General features: G+C 37.6%; 1 protein-coding gene across 4 annotated transcripts in view; it reads left to right on the top strand.

Moving 5' to 3' along the window:
- LOC133208492 (uncharacterized) overlaps positions 1 to 15872 on the top strand; it is a 276640-nt gene that overhangs the window by 63225 nt on the left and 197543 nt on the right. The window lies entirely within an intron of this gene.

Raw genomic sequence — 15872 nt, 5'->3', positions numbered from 1 at the left:
GAGCCTGTGACCTGTGGAGGCTTTCAGCTTGACTGCCTCGGCCTGCATCGTTTGTGTGATGATAGAAATGGGTAGGCAGTGACTGTCTTACACCTTTCCACTTCTAAAATAGTCTGTGTCATTTACAGCACTTCAGCCTGCTTGACTGCTTAGTACCGTGTAAAAGACTTCAGTCCAGTGCAAGTGGGCTTCCCTCCCCTTTCTTTTTTACATAATGGTAGCAAAATACATCTACAGTAATTGCTCTAGTTGAATTAGTAGGCTGTGTAGATATAAATCTAAATTATTGTGGGCTGGGAGCTGCTAGGAAGGGGGTCCCTCCCCCTGGTTGTGCTGACTCCATGCCTGGCTGCTTGCACTCCCAAGCCAAAGTGAAATTCCAGAAGTCATACTTGTACACGTGGCAAACTTGTTTTTGGTTGCCTGGGCCATGTTCCCTTTGGCTGAGCTTCTGTCCTCTTTTATAGTTTCAACAGTTCTTACCCCTGAGACATTGTCTTCTTTACTAATTAATCTTTTCATTCCTTGTAGAGTCTGGACTTCTTCTCAATATCCTGTTTAAAGTGTTTATTCATCCAAGCACATCTCCAGTCTTTCCTTACCATTTTTTCCCCTCCCACAAATAAGATATTTCTGCGTTTGAGAAAAAGTGAGCACAAGTTTCCTTAGTTTTTCAAAATTTGCCATTCTGAAATCCTGAAGTCCCCTTTTCACTTACCTTTGTATATTTGATTCTTCTCTTTAACTGGTGACATACACAGTAACTTTTGACAGTCAGCACTTCTATCCAGTCTTCACTTCTTACTATGGCAATGTCTAGACTAGATTCATGTCTTCTGTTGTTGTTTATAAAAGTAATCTCATATATAACAAGAAGAAAAAAAGCTTCCAAACATTTTTTGAGCAACATCTATTAGAGAAAGTGAAAAAAGCAACATATTGTAGTGTCAGAAAGGGAGAAAGAGAGAATTTGTCCCATGCAGATGTAATTGTTCCTTAAATTTCCAGTCTGCATGTATCCATCTTACCAGCTGCAGCAGGGCTGAACTCACTCAAAAGAGACTACAGGTTAGCCTAAACCTCTGTGCATCTTTAGATGCATTATAGGGCTCTCCAGTACAGTTTCCATCAGGCTTTTGCATCTTAAATTGGCAGCCTGCCTGAGAACTACAGAATACTCTTGACAATTTCTAGGCTGAAGAGTTGAAGAAAGAAATGTTATCATAAACGGGGTATATGCTATGGAATAATTTTTTGCTTTCTTAGTGAGTATCACCCTCTTTCTTGCATGGACAAAATCCATGCCTTAAATTCATTATTTCTCTGTATTTATTTAAACCAAGTAATTTGAGGGCTAAGCTTAAGACACTGACAGCATTGGAAACAGAATGTGTGTGGCTTGCATCTGGGGCACAATGGTTTATTAAAAAAAAAATATGACCATAAACTTTTTCCCAATGTCCGTTTTCATTATTACTGTGTATACACTGAAACCTGAGCACATATTTCCTTGGTCAAGATGTTTCTTACGTGCCAAGCATGTAGACTCATCAAGGGATAATAAAAGAGAACAATAAAAGCAGTATGTAAAATCAGTAACAGTAATACTGTTAAGTGAGTAAAGTTGGTAAAGCAAAAAGGTTGAAGAATTGAGAAATTTGGCCCATGACATGCACCAGAAATGTCTTTGTGTGGGTTTTCTCCCCTTTCTTTCCTTGGAGATGTAAATTCCTGTGTGGAAAACCTCCCTTTACTTGCATTTCATTTCTTTCCATTACTGAAAGAAATCCAAGTTCTCATAGTTCACATAAAATGGATTCAGTCCAGAGAGATCGTTGCCCTGTTCTCATTATTAATCTAGAAGGCTTCATACTTGCAGCATGTCGCTGCGCTGTGAAGAATATAGAGAGGGCAGGCAGAGGCATCTGCTTGGGGGATGGGGGGAAGAGGCGGCATGCCTTCCCTCGATACCGAGGAGCCTTTTCAGTGGTGATTTCATGCTGATTTGAGCATGAGCTCTCGTGAAGCCAGGCCAGCCCAAACTGTTCTCACGGGCTGAGGGAGTGATGTGGGAAGGAGAGGCGCTGGCCGCAGATCCGGCACTGGGCTGCCTCCGCCATGGGACTCTCCGCCAAGCCGACCGTTCTCATCGCTGATCCCTGACCCGGCTGCCAGCAGGGAATTGCTGTCAGACCTACTCAAAACTGAGTCATCCTGTATTTAAATTAAAATAAATATTTAGTGCGTGTTTTTCTTTAGGATCCTTTTGTGTGAGACTTACTAAATGTCAGTGTTTAACTGGAGTGCAAACATAGCTTTAATTAGAAAGGAAGTTTTTGCCTAAAGCTGCTTGCTATTGCTGGCTGGGGTTTGTAACTCCTTTAGTAATGGCGTTTCCTAATGACCTGGTCTGCAGATTCCCAAACCACGATCCCATAGATCACCCAGGTCTGTGGGGAGCTGACACACTGTGGCAGCTGCCGTTAGGCTTCTTGCCAGAGATCAAATCACGTAAAAAAGCAGCTAGAGACACACAGAGTATTTTTTTTCCCTTTTTTTTCTTCCAAGTAAGCAAGTGCTGTCTGTTACAGTCCTACTACTTGTTTGTGAGTGGGAGAAAAAATTCCCAAGGACATGAAGGCTGTGGAGAAGTGGTCCCTGGCAGCTCTTTGAGGAGGAGTCATTGACACTTTTTCCCTTTTAATGAATGATGCTTTATGTGCTTTTGTATTGGATTAATGCTTACTCCTGCCCCCCAGTATTAATAGAGAGCTGACTTCTGGTGTAGAAATTAAAGCTTCTGGTGGTCAGAATACATTAAATGTTCCATATATGGTCTTTTTTTAAATCCTGCATGGTGTTACAGAAGATGGATGGTTTTACCTTACAAGGAAGTTCTATTTAGTGAATCTCAAGTATGACAGTTTATATTTTTTTCTTTTAATATCACAGTGTTAAGTACCACACAGAACAAATTCTGGTCAACTCCTTTCAATTTCAATAAGATTTTTGGAAATACCAGAGGCAGAGCACTGTTTTTTGGTGGGTTTTCTTTTTCTCCTTTTTAATTTAATCCATATAAACTTTATTGGTGTTTTATAAATTATTCTTATTACTATCCTAGTCTCTAAGAGGATAGAATGCTTTCTTGCAAATAAAAGGTTAATTCTTTTTCTGTGAGGAAGGGAGTAGACTCTTTTAAATTGTGAGAATATTTATTTTTATCATAACAATGAGGATGTTGGGATGAAACAAATGTTTTTTTTTGTTTGTTTGTTTTTGTCTTTTTTTTTTTTTTTTAATAAAGACAGCAGCTGGTTCCAGCCTCCAGGTTTGAAGTATTTGCAGTTTCATCTGCTTACAAGCAGCTGGAAGCAACCCTATATGGGTTGCTTATTTAAGAAATTGATGTACTTTTCTGTGGGGAATGCAGAACTGGATCTCACAGAAAGGAATATATTAATGTTGTTAGTGATGAGCTTCAATACACTGAGCTTGTACCAAGAGCCTTTGAAAGTGCTTTACTTTAGAAGTCCTTTTGATCTTTGCAAATAAAAATACCAAATGTTTGACCATGGCCAGATTGCATTTGCAAATGGTAGTTTAACTGTTTTAGATTTGTTGGTTGATTGATTCATTTTGGATGAATTTGAAACAAATATCCCAATAAAATAAAATTTTCATGGGAGGAGGATTCCTGTACATTCCTGTTACTGGTAAGGGATGTCTTTGAATAGCTGAAACCTCACATAAGGGCTTCCTTATTCATGGGGTATGTATGGTAATTTTTCATATCCCATGCAAATGGGATCTAACAACTATATAAGTCAGGAACAGAAAAAAGATTCAGTTTGAAAGATGACCATCAAATATCTTCATTGAGATGATGTGTGTTGTTCAGCTGATGTATTGCTTTATAGAGAATATGTAGTGAATGAGGAGAGAGTATTTTCACTTTAACTGTTCACACGATAGAGGGAAGATGAGGCAGCAGCAAAATGGGACAGGCTGAATCTGCCATTCTTTGTACAGAATTAAAAAAAAAAAAAAAAAAGGAATGGACAAGTTTAGCCACTTCTTTGCATGCTGTGTGCACATTCTGTGTTTTCTGGTTTTAATAAAACTGGTAACTTTGTTGAGCATCATTCTTAGATTCTCATCAGTTAACATATATTCAAGATGTTTCCTTTAGGAAAATTTTTCTCTTTCCGTATGAGCTGTTAACAACACTGCCTGGTATCATGAGAGTGGCAGTCATACATAGTGTAGGGGAATAAAGATGACAGTGGTGTTTTCCTAGTACCATGTCTGCAATGAGTTACTGCGTGATCTAATATCCTGTGTTTGCAAAAAAGATATATAATTATAAAATATCATAAAAATATATATAAAATCCCCCTAAGCATAATGAAATAAAATTAAGATCTATTTATACTTAAAATGTATAAAAGTTTCATTTATTTTTTTAACAATTATTTGAATATTAGTGTTCAAGGACAGGTTGGACAGTCTTGGGTGACATGGTCTAGTATGAGGTGTCCTTGCCCATGGTAGGAGCATTGGAACTTTCCAACCTTAAGCATTCTATGACTCTATTTTTTAATAAGTTCTATCAAGTGATCTAATAATAGCATTGATTGATGGTAGCTGACTATATAAAGTGTTGTACCAGTTTGCCTTGTACCCTAATTGCATGATGCAAAGTTCTGTTCCTTTAGGCAGTGTTTTGAGTGGCATGTACAAAAGGTCCCATATTTATTTCTCATATGCATGCTTTCCCGTTGTTAGTGGACTCTCGATCCTGATGTTGTTGGTATTTGAGTCAGGACACTGCAGTACATACAATGTACTTCCTATGTACAATTTCCTATCGTTGGTTCATTTAACATCCAGAATCTTCTTACATGATGTACTGTTATTGTTGTTCTCACACTTCAAAGAAATAGCATAGGGTTGTCAATATGAATCATATATTCATTGCCCTGATTTGCAAAACATGTTTTTTGACTATGGAATTCATTTATGTGAAACTATTTCATATCACTACTTTCTCCCACTTTTGACTTGACCTATATTGTATGTCCATACCATACTATTTCGTTGCAGAAATGGTATAGAATCATAGAATAATTAGGGTCGGAAAGGACCTCAAGATAATCTAGTTCCAACCATCCTTCCATGGGCAGGAGCACCTCACACTAAAACATGCCATGCAAGGCTTTGTGCAACCTGGCTTTGAACACTGCCAGGGCTGGATCATTCACAACCTCCCTGGGCAACCTATTCCAGTGCCTCACAACCCTAACAGCCTATTTATTCTCTATTAAAAACCTCTATCCTTGGTTTTCTTAAGAGACTGCATGGACGCTTTGCAATTATTTTGGCTATATGTTGCCGCTATACCTTCTGATATGAGACATAAATGTGCTTTCACAGCAGACCTTTGGTGCTTGTAAGTATATGCAAGACTCTGCTTGTGTAGATGAACACCTAGTTAGCAAAGTTTAAGCAGAACAGAGTGGGCAACTGAGCTTTCTCAACAGTAATGTTCTGCTTGTGACCTTTGGGGGACAGGATTAGTGTGTCTGTGGTACTTTGTTGTTTTGGTTTTTTTCTTAAGAACCCAAGGGAAAACCCAGCCCTGGGATGCAGGTGCTGCAGTAATAAATGGAGATAAAAGGATTTTATATTGTCGGGAGATACTACCAAATCAGAAAGCATAAGAAAAGGAGTATGTATTTACAAGGCCTCCACCTAGGGCGTTTCCTCTCTGGCCATGCCATTTTTCCTCATCTTTATTATATTGACAGTTTGAGCTGCTGCTATGGCTGATATATATCCATATGCCTGGATCAGTGTTTCTTCCTGTTTATTTTATGAGAGGACTTCAGGTTAAGCGTTATTTCAGTATCTGCATTTGCAGTTAATGACTGTAATTAATATTAAGCTGTTGTTGTTATGATATAACATAGTAGTACACTTCTGAGGGTTCTTTTAAAGATGATTTTGAAAAACAGGTGTAGGATGATAAACATAGGTGTTGATAAATTACTGGAATTGCATGTGAGAATTTGAAATACCTACAAGTTATGGGTTGTTTTTAATAAGAAAACCTATGAAAGTATAAGTTTTGTGTTTGAAGGATTTCCTAGGGTTGTACAAAGTTGTATTAAAGAGAAATTAAACTGGAATTATACCCAGGTTTTCTCTCAAAATAACCTATACTGTGTTTTAGGATCTTTCTGAATGAAATCTTCCTGGCAAACTAGAAATTAAAATGCTCACAGAAATGTCAGTGAAGGGGAGATAAAAAGGGTCTGTGAAGTTGTATATCATGATCATGTGAGATAAATAGGATCACACCACCTTATTAGACCATGGAAAGACAATAACTTTTTAGCTGTACTGCTTAATCCATGCTTGATCTAGAGTGAAGATGTTTGAAGTTGTGGGAGGCATATTCTATTACAGGATGGAAGTATCTTTCTGACACTGAACTATGCCACCTGTACAATGGCACTTCCTATACTGTTCTACTTGCAATAGAAACAGTGGCTGGGGTGAAAAGAACTTCCCAAATCATGTTTCTGGGATTCTGGAAACTTCGGCAGCCACTTCTTGGTGCCTGGTCCTACTTCTCTGGGGTTTCGACACCCTGACCCTCTATACAGCATGCTCTCGATAGCAGTGCTTGGTTGCCTCTAAAAACAGTTATGACGGTTGCAGGTGCACATATCTCCAATGAATGCCTTTTTAGGAGAGGTGTCGAAATTAGGATAGTACTGCCTGCTTATCTGAAAGGTTTTTAGAATCCTTGTCTGAACACTGAAAAATATTTTCTGCTTCTTTTGGTTTCACTTTGCTAAATTAATGAATATTGCCCGTTCTTCAAATTTGATTAATCAAGGTCTTATCATATAGTTTAGATTAAAGCAGCTTTATATTTCATTAGGAAAATATTATGCAATTATTATATTTAGACCATGTCTTCTTTTTCTTTTCCCCTGCTAGTATTATTCTGTGTTGGCCTTCATACAAGGGATCCTGTTAGATTCTCACTGGGTGGCCAAAAGTCAGAAGATTGCAAGTGTTACGAAGACTCATGTTTGTTTTGGGTGGAGGCTTCAAAGGCTTGTGGGCTTCCTTGCACAAGGATGCAGTCAGGAAATGGGAAGGCAGAGAAAAAAAATCTGAATCAGTTTTTATATAAGAAAGGGGTCATAGAGCCACTATCCTTGCTTAGCTTCAATTGGAAGGCAGTATAGTTATGGATTTCTTTGGACTACATGTCTTTGATGTTTGCATTAGTTGCTGTTAATAAAGTCTTCCTTTTTTTTCTTAGTTGTACACTTTAATAATGTAAAATACAGCTATGCATTCATAAGGCAATTTGTAAATAGTGTGTTAAAGCTTAGCAACTTAATGTGTATAGTTTGAGGTGCTGGATGATGGGATGTATTCCAGCCCATATGTTCTACAGATTCCAATTAGTAAAACCATCCTGCTGCTATGTAGGATAAAGTGTGAGTTAGGATTTAATGCTCTATATTTTCTTGGTAAGTTATTGAAGGAATTACCTCATCAGTTCCTTCAAGTATTAAACATAACTCATGTGGCTTGCTCAGGCTGGTCTGTATCTGGAGGGCTCGTGATTTTGTTGTATATCACCCGTGTTAGTCATTTTATTAGATGATGTTAAGATATGGCCGTAAATCAGATTTTTAACACAATATTATGGATGTCTGCAGGAACACAGGTCTTTACATACACGGTGTCAGACCATTGGCACTTAAAGAACTGTGCAGTGATATGTACTAAGAATGGATGAAAATAAAAGTAAGAAATTATTTCTTGTCTCATTCAATCAGTTGAATCCTTGCATGAAGAAAGGAAGGAAATGTTTAGTATTAATGTGCATAGCTTACATATGCTGTTGTGGTTCTATCACTTACAGTTGAAACATCTGGTGGTCTCGGTCAAGAAAGAAATAATCTTATCTCTGTGATTTCTAGCTGTAATTTTATTTTATTTTTTTTTAGATTCCCATCAACTTTTTTTTTTTTTGAGGCTTCCAGTTAATGAAGTTGCACACAGGAAGTGATTCAGATTGTAGAATGGACACAGACAACATACGTATGCATAAAGAGATGCTGTGGGATAGTCAAGACTTTCTTCCAAAGCCTCCATGGGGTGGAAATCCCTCAAATGAATGATTCAGGAGTACTCAATGTAGTTGAGTCACTTTGAAATTGTTACCCTTTGTCAATATTCGCCTGAATAGGTGTTATTACTTGTGTTCTTTATTTTCATTCATAGGTTGAACTTTACATCACTTTTGAGGTGAAGGAGCTTTTTGTTTAAGTGGTGAACTGAAGTTTCAGGACATCCAAGCAGTGTCTGATATTGCAATCAGGGACATGCTGCAGAATACCCCAGTCCCCTAACCCTGTTAGCAATGTTTTTAAGCTCCATCTGGGTCTGTGGAAACAAGGATGTGTGGAAGACAGGGGTCTTGCCCTGTCCTGATGCTGGGATGTAGCTAGGGGCTCCTCTAGGTGAGGACATGGTGTGAAGCTGAGCTCAGTTAATGACATAACTTAGAGCTGACTTGCTAAGGCTGCCTGAGTGGCCAGGATGCAGGCAGCTGAGATCTCATTTATGCTGCTGCTTGACTAAATGACTGTGACAGAAGCTGACCAGTCTAGGAAAATTCCTCTTAAATAGTAACTTGCAGTCACTCACCCACTGATTTTATGAAACTGAAACTGAGAAATGGCAACAGACACTGCAGTGTTACAAATGAGTCAGAATCCAAGTTGGTTAACTGGGCATTAAACAGCAGTACAAGGGAAAAATCAAGCAAACTTAGTTTTCTTGGCAATAGTTAACCTTATTTTCTATTTTAGGAGGACCTATGGCTCTGTGAAATATAACTAGAGGTTGTCATTGCAAGTCTTACTAGAGTCAGCTTCCCAAGACCTCTTATGCTCAGCACTGACTCTTAAGTCGGCTCAAAAAATGCTGTATATTACCAAAAATAGTGCAATCTTTGGTTGTTGCGAGATTAATGCTATGGACTCTGTGAATGTAAATTACAGTTCCATTTGGGAAGGTCTGCTTATCTAAATGCTACATAAATACTTTCAAGCAAATATTAAAAGACGGCGGGAAATTTAGTTTGGTTTGCATTTTTATTCGAGTTCCAAGAGCTGACTTCAGTTGTACTATAGTGGCAAAACATACAACATGACATAATTTCCACTAAGAGATGAGAAGATCAGATCAGCTTTGGAAACCAAACTTAAGAACTATCGAATTTGCCAGTTTAGAGGTGTTGCATTAATTCAGTGAGCATCCTTACAACAATACATTCAGCAATGAGAAGTCTTACAAATGGAAGCTGTGATGGCCATAACACTAGCAAAAATCAGTTTCGTCTCTGGAGTGATAGGTGTTTCATCAGCCTTTCTGTCCTGCTGCCCTGCCTGAGAGTTGCTGTTGTAAAATCAAGAAAGACACCCTGATTATTATTTATGCTTAGACAACCTTATGCTGCTGTGATTGTACCAAGAGATGCTTATCTGATGATGCTTGCTATAGTATAAAATATGGTAATATGATAATGTTGTTTCTAGTTCCTCAATGAAGTAAGGTTTTTATTGGGGATTAGAATACCTTTTTTTGTTTATAAAGGCAATAATTCTCCCTTCTGAATTTGCTACCAGCATAATTTAATTAAGCCTATATATTATTAGCATTTATATGACTAAAAGATTATGTTCTAGAAATACATCCTAAACGTTTTAGAGAAGGCGGTTAAAAGTGAGTAAATATCTAAAGATACATAATACATAGACAAAATATAAAAACAATTACTGTTTAGCATCTTATTTACAGTTTCTTGTGGTGTCCTTTTAGAAACTTGAATTTAATGGGTCTTTTATTATATGTTGTATGCTTGTCCATTTTTTCTGTATCAAGGTAATAGAATCATTAAAAAAACAAACAAACAAACAAAAAGAAACCCAAACCCCAGAAACCCAAATCACAAAAAACCCCAAAACCAAAACACAAAAAAAACCCCAAACCAACACACAAACCCCAAAAAACTAGAGTAGAAATGAAGTTGTAACTCCTGTGTTGCTCATGGTCATGGGAATTTTTTCTCAAGTCTAAGCTTTTCAATTATTTTGTAATGAATGTTGCAACATCATTGAATAGTTACAGTTATTCACAGGAACTGTAACCCATAGGAAAAAAAAGTCAGTGTTTGCATTGTTACTATTTTTTTGGAAAAAAAGATTTTTGGCAGTGTAGAACATGTATATGTAATAAACTCTGGAGTTTGAGTATAGTGAGAAGGGTAGAAGAGGAAAATTCCTGCATTTTTCATGAGTGTGACTCATAAGGAATATGTTTGCCATGGTTAATATCCAGTGGTTTTTGCCTGCCTGAAACATAGTCTGTGCACAAAACTCCTTCACTGGGCTGATCTCTGGCCTTGACTTGGTTTTGGTTGATTTTGGTTGATCTCCATTGTCTTCAGTCAGGCACAGCTGCATTTTATTAGTATGTCAAGGGTAAATGCTGCCTTCAGTGCACTCAGGCTAGATTCCCTTCCTGTTCTGTCTGTAGTGCACCATGCCTTCTCGAAATGGATACCCACAAGGTTTCTCCTCTGCCTCCCAGCACTAGGTTGACTTCAGCTTCAGAGGAGAAAGCAGTGTGAATATGGTGGGCCTGCCAGCAAAACAGAAAGCTGGCATGCCTTTGGCGAGTCAAATAAGAAAAGAAAATGTGACAGATACCTGCCATCTTAAGCGACTTTGTTATCTTAGTGGAAGAATGCAGTGCTGCATGTTTCTATTCTGCCAATATCTGAAGTATTGGTGCTGGTACTGGTATTATTTCTGTTCAGTGTCACTGCAGAAATTTTCTAATATGCAAATGTCACTACTTACTGAAGACTAAAAGCAAGTTAAGTATAGAACTAAAACCATCTCATAGTTCAGACAAAAAAGTTAATTAGCTGTTCTTGTCAAGGGACTGTGATTAAAATAGGCCATCTTCATAATAGTGACTAGTTTGCAGGGACTTCCTGAAAGCCACCTGGGATGATGATAATGAAAAGAACAAAATTAAAAAGGAGGGGGAGGTGGTGCCATTAGAGCTTATGATGGCATTTGTCAGTGAATTAAGTCAGCTTTTAATTTGAGGACTGTTATTTTGGTACTTTGGAAAGAAACTTAGGTTTAGTTTTCTGACTTTGTTTGGCAATGTGAGGATACTAGGTCAGCTGGGTTACTGATGGTTAATATTTCTGTGTAAAGTTCTGGTTTCATTGCTCACATCCTTACTTGTGAGAGCTGTTGGCATGGCTCATCTTCAAAGGCCACTCTAATCTGTGTGTAACCTGCTAGGTTCTGCTTGGGGAATTATTCCTTTGTGGAATTATCACTATTAAGGAAAATCTAGATGAGAAAAAGCATCTGAACATCATTACTGCATCATTCTTTATAAGGTGATGACAACAATATGCATAGCAATATTAATTTAATATGAATTTATATTGACATATCTTTTAGGAAAAAAACGGTTAGCAAGTAGTACTTAAACATAATCGAATTGTGTAGTGGTAGGAAAGATCTGTGCAGCTTTGGCAAGCTCCAGCCCCTTCCCCAGCACCAGTGTGGAGTGGCTCTGTACTCCCTTTGATCTTTCCTACTGAAATGTTGTATCTCCTCATCCAAAAAACCAGCAGCAGGGAAATCTCCAAAGGCTGAACAGTGCTTGCTCTTTCCTGCGTATGGATTCCTTAATGGATGCCCTATGCCAGTGTGAAAAAAAAATTTTTAATCAGTCAGGTCTGACCTGAATCATCTTCTAAGTTGGGTCTCTGTGGGAATGTAGTTTTAAGGACAGTTATGCTAAATGGACTAGTAGGGTAAAATAAACATTGGTATGATTTAATTAAATTTTTTCTAGACAGTTGCCACTTATTTAACAGTTCTAGTAAAAAGCTGCTTATCCTCTATTTCAGATGGAGGTTTGCAAGAGTCCCAGTGTGGCTGTAATATTTTCTCCTAGATAATGTGCAGCAAATGTCTTTTGAAAATGCAAGCAAGTTGAAAAGTGAAAATGTGGGCAAGAATTAAAAGTACTCTGATTTTTCTGTGCTAAAACTCCTTGCAAAAAAACCCCTCAAACCCTGCTTCTAAGTTATTTTTGTTAAATGAAGCTTTTATGTCTCTTCATTCCTTGATTAGGAATGCAGTGATTTGAAAAATTTAAGATGTTGAGGTTTCAGAAGTGTCAGGGATGCTCAGCTTTTAAAAAAACATAAGTAAAAATTTCAGTGCTATACATTCAAAAGAAATTGCTGTAAATGTTTGTGGATATGCAAATATTTCTGATAAATTTAATGGGGCAAACTTTCATGTCATTAAAAAGATAAAAAATGTACACATGCATGATCAAGGTAATATAGGTCTCTAAATACATTCTGTGTAAAACAGCTATGTGATGCATCTAAGGAGTATTTATCTAAAGCTTGCTGTAAGAAGTGTTGAATCTGAACACTACCTTAGCAGTTTTGTTTCTTAATATTGCAAAAATGATTAAAAACTGCTTCTGAAGTATTTTCTTGAAAACCGTCAGAAGTGGAAGGTCCAGATTTTAGCTTCCAGGTGCAGACTGTCACTTATGCTTTAAGTTCTGCCTACTTATGCATTGTTTCAATATCTTTTTGCACTTCTTGACCTGATGGTTTGCTTGTGTTTTGTAGTTTTGTTGTTTTTTTGTTTGTGGCAAACTTTTTATATTATGCCTGGACTCTGTATTATGCGGAGTCATATGGCCTCTGACTTCCCAGCATTCTTCACATTTTTATTGTCATTTACTTACATGGGAGAAAATGGGTTGAGAAGTTGATAACCAAGCTGAAGCAAGAACAGGCTTTTCAGTTGGTTCTGTTATAACTGGCTTTAGGTAAATCTTGCAAGGGAGGAAATGACTGTCAAAGGTACTAAGTAACAGAAAAGCTGGGTGGCTGAGGTTGAGGCTAGTTAAGTCTGAGGGGTCTAGGTCTTTGTTAGTGGCAGTTCATTGGAGGTAAATTTAATCAATTTTTTTTTTTTAAGAACTAAATATTCTTTTATGGCATGGCATACCTTTAGATTCCCACCCCCCGGGCTGTGTTTTCTGATATGCCTGTTTTTTACATCTGCTTTTTGATGAGGTGTCTGATTACATGGTTTTATTTCATCCTGTTCTTTGTATAAATTGGTGAAATTCAGATTTTCCTGTAGATAAGCATTTGGCCTTTCAGTTGCTTCTGCCTTGTGAAGAAATTAATTCCTTCAAGCGAGCGAGTTCAGCTCCAGCTGTGACTGTAGATGAATGTTCTTGCAGGGTCATGTACTGCAGCTCTGAACCTAAATAAAAGGATTAACAAGGGTTCACTTGGAGGAAAAATGCTTAATTTCACTATAATAAGTATGAGAACCCATAGGGAAAACCAATAAAGCTTTACTATTAAAATTGTTAACAAATGATTATTCCACCCTGACCCCCCTTCCTACTGTTATTGTACTTTTGGAACAGTAACAAAGGATGGGATTGACCTAGTTCATGGTAGTACTTTAGTCCCTGGCCTACAAATAATCTTTTTCTTCAAAAATAATTCCTAGTCTAGTTCTGTTAGGAGGCAATGATCATATTTATGAAGGAAGTGATATTTTCTGATGCATTTTACACAATCTTCTTCCCCAAAACTTTGCTTGGTGTGAAGGGAAAAAGGGCATCATGTTAAGAGGTAGTTATGCTGGGACTAAGCCTGACAGCCAGCAATACCCAGATGATACATCTCATCGCTCTGGAAGAGCATGTACATTTTCCAAAACAAGCACATACTGATTTTAATGATTCCTGGCAGAAAGAGAGGATTTCCAGGATGACTCTCTTCAGCTGCATATATAAACCTCATTGTCTTGTCTTCATTGGCAAGACTGCCCAAAAATTAGGAAGAGCAGAGAGGCTAGCAGGGGGCTTCCTCACTCGGTAGTATTTCTGTTGGCTGTTGATGGCTGGGATACCGTCCCTTTCCATTCAAGCAAGCAGTGGAACGGTTGAGTTGCTATTCAGGGCAATACTCTGGTCCTGGAGGTTTCTTCTGTCTTTAACAGAGAGTATGAGGAGAGGGTAGAAGTTTGATTGCTGTGGTCTTGACTCTTTCCCCATCATTTTAGGACTGCCAGCCTCAGGCAGCACTATTATCTGAGTAGTCAGATACTTTGGGAAGGAAAACTAACTAAAATTGACAAATGTAACTGCCCTGCTTGGTATAAGAAATCAAACCAGAAAAAAAAAAAATCATCTAATTTTAAGATTAAATCTTGATATTGGCTTTGTCCCTTGTGTTATTTGGGCTTTGGAAGTGGTCAATGAGTCCTGGTTGATAAGCTGTTGACGCTCTTGATCTCCAGGCTAGAAAATACCAGCCTATCTGGATTGCTTGCCAGAAGCTCCTGGTATTGAAACCAAGGCATATGGAGGCTGGTGCATGAACAAGTCTTCTCAATAATGGTCAAAGGTGCTCCTTGAGCATGCTCTTAGTGTCAAGAATAGGGAAGCAGTTTTGGTTTTGTCATGTGGTTTTCTGTTCCTTGTTTTTACTTCAAAGATTTTACCCCTCTGAGAAATATTTGTGTCTGGTATATATTTGCAAATATATATATAACTTTTTTATTGATTTAAAATATTATTTAAAATATTTATTTATTTTTAATAGTTTGTAAAATTATTTCTCCATCTTTCTTTCATCAGAAGACCACTTCAGAGAAAACAAACAAAGCAAAAGTCTATGGACAGCATTGTGCTGTGTTTCAAAAATGTTTTTCATTTGTGAACAGATGAACATCATACCGAACTTTGAATGTTGACCCACTTTTTTATTTCCCTCCTGTTGTTTTCTTGTTTGCATTCTCATAAATGTGGTTTCAATTTTTCTTATTCATGATCATTTTGTGGACCACCTTCTGAAACTGTAGGGACCACCATCAGTCCATAGGGATGGCTGAGGACTCACAGTCTGCACAAAATTCCACATAAGTTTTTGTTATTTGTTATAACCTTGTTCTAGCATTCTGAGTCAAATGTTTCTGATGGTCTCTTGTTTACCACCTAATGTGGCTTTAATTAGTCACAAGTGGCAAGTATCTTCTATAGGCAGAAACTAACTGCAGTTAAATAGATTAGGCATGCTCCTTCATTAGCTTCATTTTATCATTGGTTGGTATGATTTTTGCGGCTGCCTGTTCAGGTAAGCAGCCTGTGCATTAGAAGTATTCTCTTGTTTTTCATGCATTTTTCAATGATCTTAAGGAAAAGGTCACTTTTTGCAGAGACTCTAGCTATTCTATGATTCTCTAACTCTATTGGAAGAAACTTGAGGTTTAAAAGCATGTTTTACAGAAACTGTTGGCATGGTATTCCTGAGTGGCCTGGTTTTGGTTTAATGTGACTGGAGTTCCAGAAAGTTGGGGTTGTAAGGTGAAAATTTTAGACCAAAGCTACTGTGGGTAATAGTGCAAGTATCAGGTCTTCTCCATTTATATATGTTAGATTTGAGTAAGATAATATTATAGTGTGTACAGGGGAGAAAATATGTGATACATGTGTCATTCACAATAAATATGACATCCTTTATAAAGGCAGAAATGTTAGCATACTCTTAAAAAGTACTTTCCCTGTGTCCTTGAAAGCACATTTTGCCCATGAAGTTTATGGTGATATTCTTGCAGACATGGGAGTTAATCACACTACATGAAATCTGAAAGGTTAATTTGCTAGCTTGCTGCATAGTTATTCTCTGT

Source organism: Neopsephotus bourkii, unplaced genomic scaffold (assembly GCF_033783945.1).
Source record: "Neopsephotus bourkii isolate Nb327-2 ecotype Australia unplaced genomic scaffold, CSIRO-AGI_Nbou_v1 NB_272, whole genome shotgun sequence".
Lineage (NCBI taxonomy): Eukaryota > Metazoa > Chordata > Aves > Psittaciformes > Psittacidae > Neopsephotus > Neopsephotus bourkii.
This window is presented reverse-complemented; position numbering and strand designations above follow the sequence as displayed.